Here is an 8,012-nt window from a genome sequence, read left to right on the forward strand (position 1 = left end):
ATTTTTTAAAATTCTGTTAGTTTTTCTCAAATTAATTCTCTGCATCATTTAATCATGTTTTGGCAGCATCAGTCTTTCCTTTATCATTTCCTATCCACCTGTTTTTTTTAATTATAATTTTTTATATGGATCGACAGTTTATGTCAGATTGTTCTTATTTCATAGAAAATATATCCCTCATATCCTACTCAATGTAAGAAGTAGATCTTTTATGAACTATTCTTTCATTTCATCAAGTTTAGTAGAAGATCATTTATCTGGGAGTCTACATGTAAGAGTGTATGATGGAATTGTTATATGCTTGTTATATTCGTTTTAAAAACCATTGTCTACATTTGAAAATCATTTCTTGTGATAATTCAAGGGCGATTTCCTGAAATGAATGGTCCATTGATGGGGATGGTGAGCTCCATTGAGCTGTACCAGCGGCGGGCAGGGTTGTAATGGATGGGTGAAGAATGCCTTTACCCGATGCTATTTTACACTGTGAAAAGCTCATAAATTTTATGGGACAAATGTCATTTATTACTGAACAGGAGGCGATGGCTCAGATGTAGAAGCTGGAAGAGAAACCTGAAAAAGAACAGCAGAGGAGGAAAAAGCAGATGACAGATCTTTTCATCAACGCCATGGTGCCGTCCCATTCTTCAAGTTCTGTGTTGCTGTTACATTGAATCGTGTCTCTTCAGATCAACACAGATTTCCTGGAAAATAAAATCTTCATTTAAAAAAGTAATTTATCATTTTCATGTATGTGTTTTTTATCTAAAGGAAACAAGTGCAAAGCACATTCTCTCTGTATGAGAATTGATAAGTAAAATAGATTTGTGTGTTTCCATTATTACATATTTAGATGTATGTCTTTTTTTCTCATTTTCAAGTTAATTCAGATTTTTTATGGGTGCAAATGATGACTTATATTTAACACCCTTGTCAGTTACTTTGCATGATGCATTTATGTTTGATAAAACTCTTCTAGAGGCCAGGTGCTGTGGTGCACGCCCGTAGTCCCAGCTACTTGGGAGGCTGAGGTAGGAGGATCCCTTGAGGCCAGGGGCTCAAGTTCAGCCTGGCCAACATGGTGAGCCTCTGTCTCTTAAAAAAATTTTTTTTAAACCCTTCTTCTGGGTTATATATGATGCCTTTAAAACTAATTTATTTTTTACTATACTATAGGTTCTACATAATGTTCTAAGAGCCCTTTCTTCTTTTTATTGTGTTTGTTTGAGGTTGAGATATGTAAATCTGGAAATATTGTATTATTTTGTAAGAGGTCAGATCGTGGCCATTCTGGCTAAATGACCCTTCACTGTAAAATTATTTTACAGGAAAATCTTTGAAACTTGGCACTTTACTCCTCTAAGTTTCATGGTATCTCTTGATTTCTTTATCAGAGCCTCTTCAGGTGGATGCCACCATTTTCAGTTGTGGCAAGGAACAGGAAGAGCAATCAATGGCTATCTCCATGGCTGACTCACCAGTCAACATCCAGAAATTGTCAGACAAGTGATTTCATCATCTCATGGTCCGATACTTTCTTCACACAGTGCAGCTCCTAAGCAAGAGAGGTGAGTCAACATGGATGGTTTCATACTTGCAGAAGCGTAAGCAAAAAGATGGAAAAAGATACCACGCCAAGGCACTGTCAAGCATACAGGCTCAATCTAGCCCTTTTACCTGTCCAGAAAAGGGTTTATTATCTGTCAGCTGCAGAAACTCCTCCCAAACGCCACCACACCTCCCCCCACTTCTCTTTTCCATTTACATTTGCATTCTTTTTTTTTTTTTTTTTGAGACAGAGTCTCACTCTGTTGCCCAGGCTAGAGTGAGTGCCGTGGCATCAGCCTAGCTCACAGCAACCTCAAACTCCTGGGCTCAAGCAGTCCTCCTGCCTCAGCCTCCCAAGTAGCTGGGACTGCAGGCATACGCCACCATGCCCGGCTAATTTTTTCTATATATATTTTTAGTTGTCCAGATAGTTTCTTCCTATTTTTAGTAGAGATGGGGTCTCACTCTTGCTCAGGCTGGTCTTGAACTCCTGAGCTCAAATGATCCTCCCGCTTCAGCCTCCCAGAGTGCTAGGATTACAGGTGTGAGCCACCAAGCCAGGCCTGCATTTGCATTCTTTATCTGACCCTCAGCCTCAGGGGTTTTTCTAACTATGACATCATTTTTTAAAAAACTGTGACATTTATCTAATTCAGATTCAGGAATTCTCTTTCAATCATTGCAACATTACATTCTAAATAATTCCCTACATGCATCGTCACCATATACAGAACCTCATACAAAGTCTATTTTCCCTATGTAATATTTAACCAGATCCAAATACCTTCTTGTCTTAGTGTTCTGTTTTTTTGTTTTGTTTTGTTTTGTTTTTTTTGTCTTGATCCGTATGCCCATCAGACTCTACATTGATTTTTGTTTTCTGTCTACAACTTCTTGAACGTACAGTGATATATCAAGATCCAGTGTTGGAGAGCAATTAGTACTGTCCCCAACCCTCTCCAGGATACAGATGCTGGCAGATACCTTCTCCCATAGCTGAAGTCGATAGTGGCTTTGTGTATAGGGTCTTGCTGTTACTGATGCACAACAAATGTTTAATAAAATTTCTCAAACATTCAGACCACCTAGGCAAAAAGCAAAGGCTTTTGTAAATAGAGCTTCATTTTAGGAAATGAGGAATCATGAGGCCAACAGCTTTTAAAAGATGATGGTGAGATTGTTGAGGTTCTGACGCATAGAAGGCTGAAGGAAGGGTCAGGCTGGAGAAATGTCCCCCCTTGCCTCTTCAGCCTCCAGATTCTGATGTGGCCATGGGTGTTTTTGATGCTGTCAAAACTGGTGGAATGGTTGGTTCATTATTCCACAGACATGAGAGAATGTCTGTTACGTGGCAGGTGCTGTGCTAGTTCCGGTGTGTGCCAGAAGTGACCCCAGCGTGCACACTGCCCGCAGGAAGCTTACCGTCTGCTGAGTCGCTGGGGAATGGCACAAAGAGCAGACATGTCAACAAATGATAGGACCCAGTGTGGTAGGAATTGAGTCTAGGTCCGTACAGAATGCTGGGGGGCACAAAGATGTTCAGAGCGGCATTATTTGTGACAGCCAAAAAGTGGAAACAACCAATATGTCCATCAACTGATGAATGGAACAAAATGCCATCTATCCATGTAATGGAAAATACTTGGTGATAATGAGGAACGCAGTACTAACACGTGGTACAACATGCATGAACCTTAAAAACAATCATGCTAATGAAAGAAGCTGGTCACACAGACTGTCTTCTGCATGACGCCATTTATATGAAATGTCCTGCACAGACAAATCTATAAACACAGAAAGTAGATCGGTGGTTGCTTAGGGCTGGGAGATGGGGTGCGGGAGGGGGAATGTGGGGGCGACGGCCAAGGGGAACAGGGTTTCTTTTTGGAGTAATGAAGATGTTCTTAAATGGATGTGGTGATGGACGCACAACTCTGTGAATATTCTAAAAGCCACTGAGTCATGCACTTTAAATGGGCGAATTGTATGGTCTAGGAATGACACCTCAATCAAGCTGTTAGCAAAATGTCATGAGAGCAAAGAAAACAGATGAATCATCGCCAATGCCATGAGGACGGGAACACGTCACCCCCGGCACAGCCTTCAGGTGAGCACCCTCACCTCCGCCTTCAGGGAAGGGAACTGGTTCCTGGTCGCAGAGCAGAGCCAGGACGTGTCCGCAGGTTGTGGGACTCCAGCCAACACTGTGTCTTACTTACCACACTTCCTCACAGAGGAGGTGACGTCTGTGCACCTCCTCGAAGTATCGGTGGGAGCTCACGAGGCAGGGATGGCCAGAGAGGAGCATTCGGGTCGGGAGAAGCACGTGCTCAGGGTCCCTGTGGGAAGGACATGGCACATGTCATCTGGATAGTTCAAGGAGAGACCAAGGATAGTTCAAGGAGAATGACTGCTTGCAAAGCTGTGGGCAGAGTTCAAGGGAACCAGACCGGGGATAGTGACAACCTGGAACACGACCTTCCTGGGCCTGAAAGGGCAAGGGGAGGAAGCCATCGTGGGTACATGGAGAAGGTGGTTGTGTACGTCCCTCCATGCGGGGACGAAGACACACCCGGGTAGGGACAGGCCCAGACGTAACTGCCCTGATTTATCCTCCTGCTGCCCTCAGATCTCTGCAGGTGGCTGCCATTGGCTGTACCCAACAGGACATTAGGGGGCGAGGGAGCCACACAGATCAGCCTCCTGGGGCCGAGGCAGGCGTGGGAGGGAGACCCAGAGGGCAGGAGGCAAGTGCGCAGCACAGGAGTGAAGGAGGAGTGAAGATAATGGCATGTTCTAGGGTTGGCAAAGGGCACGATGAGTCATCACACCGTCCTAACAGTCTGCTAAGTGTTCTCATTCTTCCCAACTCCTTGCCCCGAGGCCATGGTATATGTCCAGCAAACGTGAGAGACATCCTCAAGAAGCTTCTCCCAGTGGGCTCCCAATCTCTTCCTTCTTTTGCCAAGGCGGCACGGCCTCTCACTGTCGAAATCCTTCATAAAGCCCACGCGGCCCTCGCTGCAGGTGTCAGATGAGCCAGGCCTCCCCGGTCAGGCTGGGAAGCTCCAGGCTGCCTTTGGGGAGCTGATGCTCGTGTCCTAAGAGTAAATGAGCTCCGCCATGCCGAGGGGAAGGGCTAAAAATTCCTTTCCCTAGAACCAGGCGTGGTGCCTCACGCCTGGAGTCCCAGCTATTCCAGAGGCTGAGGCTGAGTCGGGAGGATCACTTGAGGCCGGGAGCTCGAGACCAGCCTGGGCAACATAGTGAGACCCCATCTCCACAAAAAAATTAAAACAAAAAACTCCTCTTCCTGAGAGAGTTCAGAAGAGGAAGGATTGGGTAAGTGGGTAATTGCGGAATCCGTTTATGTCTGCCACGAGGGGGCACATGGACCCATTTTTAGGACAGTACGCTAGAACTAGTGTTTTGCTGGTGTCTTCTGAAAACAGAGAGAAAAAATAGAGACTTGGAAAAGAAATTGAGTTTTTGTTTTGCTTTTATCTTTCTTCTAGAGTTGTTCTCTGGTCATGGAAAGTGTGCAGAAACCAGAAAAATGTCCCCCTAGGAAATGACAGCCAGGCACGGAGGTGTCTTTGATTGACCTTGATAAATCTCTTACTTTGTGGGGTATCTCCTTCATCTTTGCCGATGAAGAAGTAAGATCTTCCTTTGTACCAGAGTTGATGTGACCCAGGATCACAGACTTCTACGAACAAAGCCCTCAGAGACCAAAGCATAGAACAGATGCCAGTTTATTGGCTTGTAACAAGAACTGATGTTGGGGAGATAGGGCACTTATCTACTGAAAGGTAATATTTTGGATATAGTGGGTTGAATAAAATATGTTGTTAAATTTAATTCCACCTTGTTCTTTTTACTTTTTTGCTGTGGCTACTCAAATTTAAAAATCATGTTTGTGGTATGAATTATATTTCTGTTAGGCAAGACTCTTTTAGAAGAAAGGAACTTTAGTTACACAACCACCAAGAATTCAGTTTCGGGAAATCTTTGTAGCCTAATAAGCAAATAAGTTTAGTTGGAAAATCAGGCTGAAAATGGGAACTGAGGCATTTTGTTTGGAAGTTGGAAGGAATGATTTCTCATAAAAGGACATGAGTTCCTTGGGAATGCTGGTTGTCCCATCTTCACGTGCCCCAGGGAAGAGTCAGGCGTGTAGTAGGTGCTCAGTGAATGTTGAATTGAATTGACAGAAACAGGGGCAAGGCAGATTCATAAGAAGAAGAAATGAAGCCAGGAGAAAAGTCAGCGAGCCTCACTCTGTCTTGCAGAAAGAGAGGAGGGGTCTGGGAAGTTTAACAGATTTAAGTCTAAGAGGTGTCTTGAGAGGGAGGAGGTAAGGTCCCGGAGGGAGAGCCTATTTTGTACAGAACTGGAAGCCCCCAATAACTCACATCTGGAGTGGGGAAGCTGTTTCCAAAAGTAGGGCCAGCCAAGTGGAGTCAGAAGCCTTAATGCCAGTCACAGCCCTGGGACAGGCCAGGGAGGCCCATCATTCACTCACTCAGGAGCATTGGCCAAGTGTGTGTTATGAAAAAGATAATTTATAACAAAGACAAGTCCTTGTGGAGGCAGCTGGTTTATCTGTGGCATCTTACAATGTACACCCTATAAATAAATAAAATTATGACTCGCCAATTAAAAATAGTATTAATTTTTAAAGATGTTAAGTGGTTCACTGTTAGTCTACCCAGATATCATTGGAAGATAAGATGCTACAGTGGTTCTAAGTCATCATGTGTCTAGTAAAATGGTTAAATGATGATTTGAAAGAACATAGGGAAGATGGTTGGAGAGTAAGCAACAGGTGGAACTTCTGTTTTCTTTGCAGAAAAAAGTAAATCACTTTGTGTTTAGCTGGGAAGCACTTAATTTTAGGATGGATGTCACTGGAGGACACATGATTTGGTACTGTCCTCTGTGATGCAGGAGGTGGTGGCACTTGGAGTTGGGTATCAGAGGGAGGAGGCTGTCCTGGCCAGTCCTGTTTTGTGGTCTGGTTGCTCCCCCAGGGAAGCTCTCTGAGAACCCCCCACTCCTTCCTCCCAACCCCACCTGCCTGTACTTTTAATGTCATACTTATTTGTGTTTCCTTTTTACCTATAATTTTCTTCCTCCACTGTAAGCTCCATGAGGACCAGGACCATAGCTTGTTTTGTTCACTGCTGTGTCCCTTAGTACCTAGCACATAATAGGATATTGATAAATATTAGTTGAATGAAAGATTAAATCCACAAAAAGGTAAGTTCTCGATGGTCACAGATAGGCACCAACTGAGTTCTAGTCCATCAGGGCATGGGAGACTGGTTGCTGGAGGCACGAACATAATTTATTTACATTTATGCATTTGACCCTAAAAACTGTCACCAGATTTTACATCATTTACAATGGTGTCTTGGAATGACTGCAGACTCATAAATAACCAGGCAAGTTAAAGCCATAGAAAAACAGTTGAAGAATCAGTGGCTTGTTTTAAAATCTCTTTTCACAATGCATGATTTTCTTATCAAAGAGGCAGGAAGCTCAATGCCTATAAATCTTTAAAGTAAGCATTCCCCTTTTAAAATGAAGACAAGCTTTTAAACCTCTCTGTTACCCAATCGCTTCATAACAGTTTATGATCTATTGGGATTAGTGTGTGAAAATTTAAGTGGGATGCACAGGGAAAGAACCCTGCAAAAGCAAAAAAAGCAAACTTAATTTTATTTCATCAAATCATAACCCATAATTGCACAAGAAATAATCAGGATCTTCAAAAATGTAGGCAGTCTTTTACATTGCCATTGGTAACTGACATGTGTACTCTACCAGTCAGAACAAGGTGTTAAAGTTCCTTTTCAAGGACTCGAAATAAAAAGACCAATGGCAAAGCATTTGCCAAAACAGGCAGCTTGAAGTAACTTCTTATCCCTGGACTCTCAATGCCTTTGTGAAAGAATTATCAATAAGGAACTTTCTTCTAACATAAATAAGCTAGAGGAAATATCTTGATTTTTAGAACTGATAGGATTTCAAAACAGGAAAATCTTCAAAGCAGATGTAGTTTTTTTTTTTTAAAAAAAAAGAACAAAATATTTCTTCCCAAGGCAACAATCATGCTCTAGAAATAGCCGAGCAATTCTCCTGTTGCCCTCTCCCCTTGCTCTGGAAACTTTAGCGGTAACTAGAGCGCCCTTCACAAGAGCATCTTGAGTAAATGTGGTACCTTGAGTTTCAGTTGCTAATTAAGCTCTTTATTTTTTATAAATTCTCCACCTGGAGATTGGAGTAGGCATCTGAATTACAAGAACGTATGCGCATGAGAACTTCGCACTTTTCTAATTTGTGCAAAGAAATTCTTCTAACACCAACTACAGGTTTCCTCTACAAACCCCTTGTCATTCCTCTCCAGACTCTCTCTCCTTTCCAGAGTTTTGGGGCATCTGAAAACTCAAGGCTATGTG

General features: G+C 42.9%; 1 long non-coding RNA gene across 1 annotated transcript; it reads left to right on the forward strand.

Annotated features, from left to right (window-relative positions):
* The first annotated feature begins 541 nt into the window (after positions 1–541).
* Positions 542–5,375, forward strand: LOC123625075. Its single transcript, XR_006730352.1, has 4 exons — positions 542–732; positions 1,395–1,568; positions 3,544–3,655; positions 5,064–5,375. It is a non-coding gene; the product is annotated as an uncharacterized LOC123625075 (long non-coding RNA).
* The last annotated feature ends 2,637 nt before the right edge of the window (positions 5,376–8,012 follow it).

This window comes from Lemur catta, chromosome 20, assembly GCF_020740605.2.
Source record: "Lemur catta isolate mLemCat1 chromosome 20, mLemCat1.pri, whole genome shotgun sequence".
Lineage (NCBI taxonomy): Eukaryota > Metazoa > Chordata > Mammalia > Primates > Lemuridae > Lemur > Lemur catta.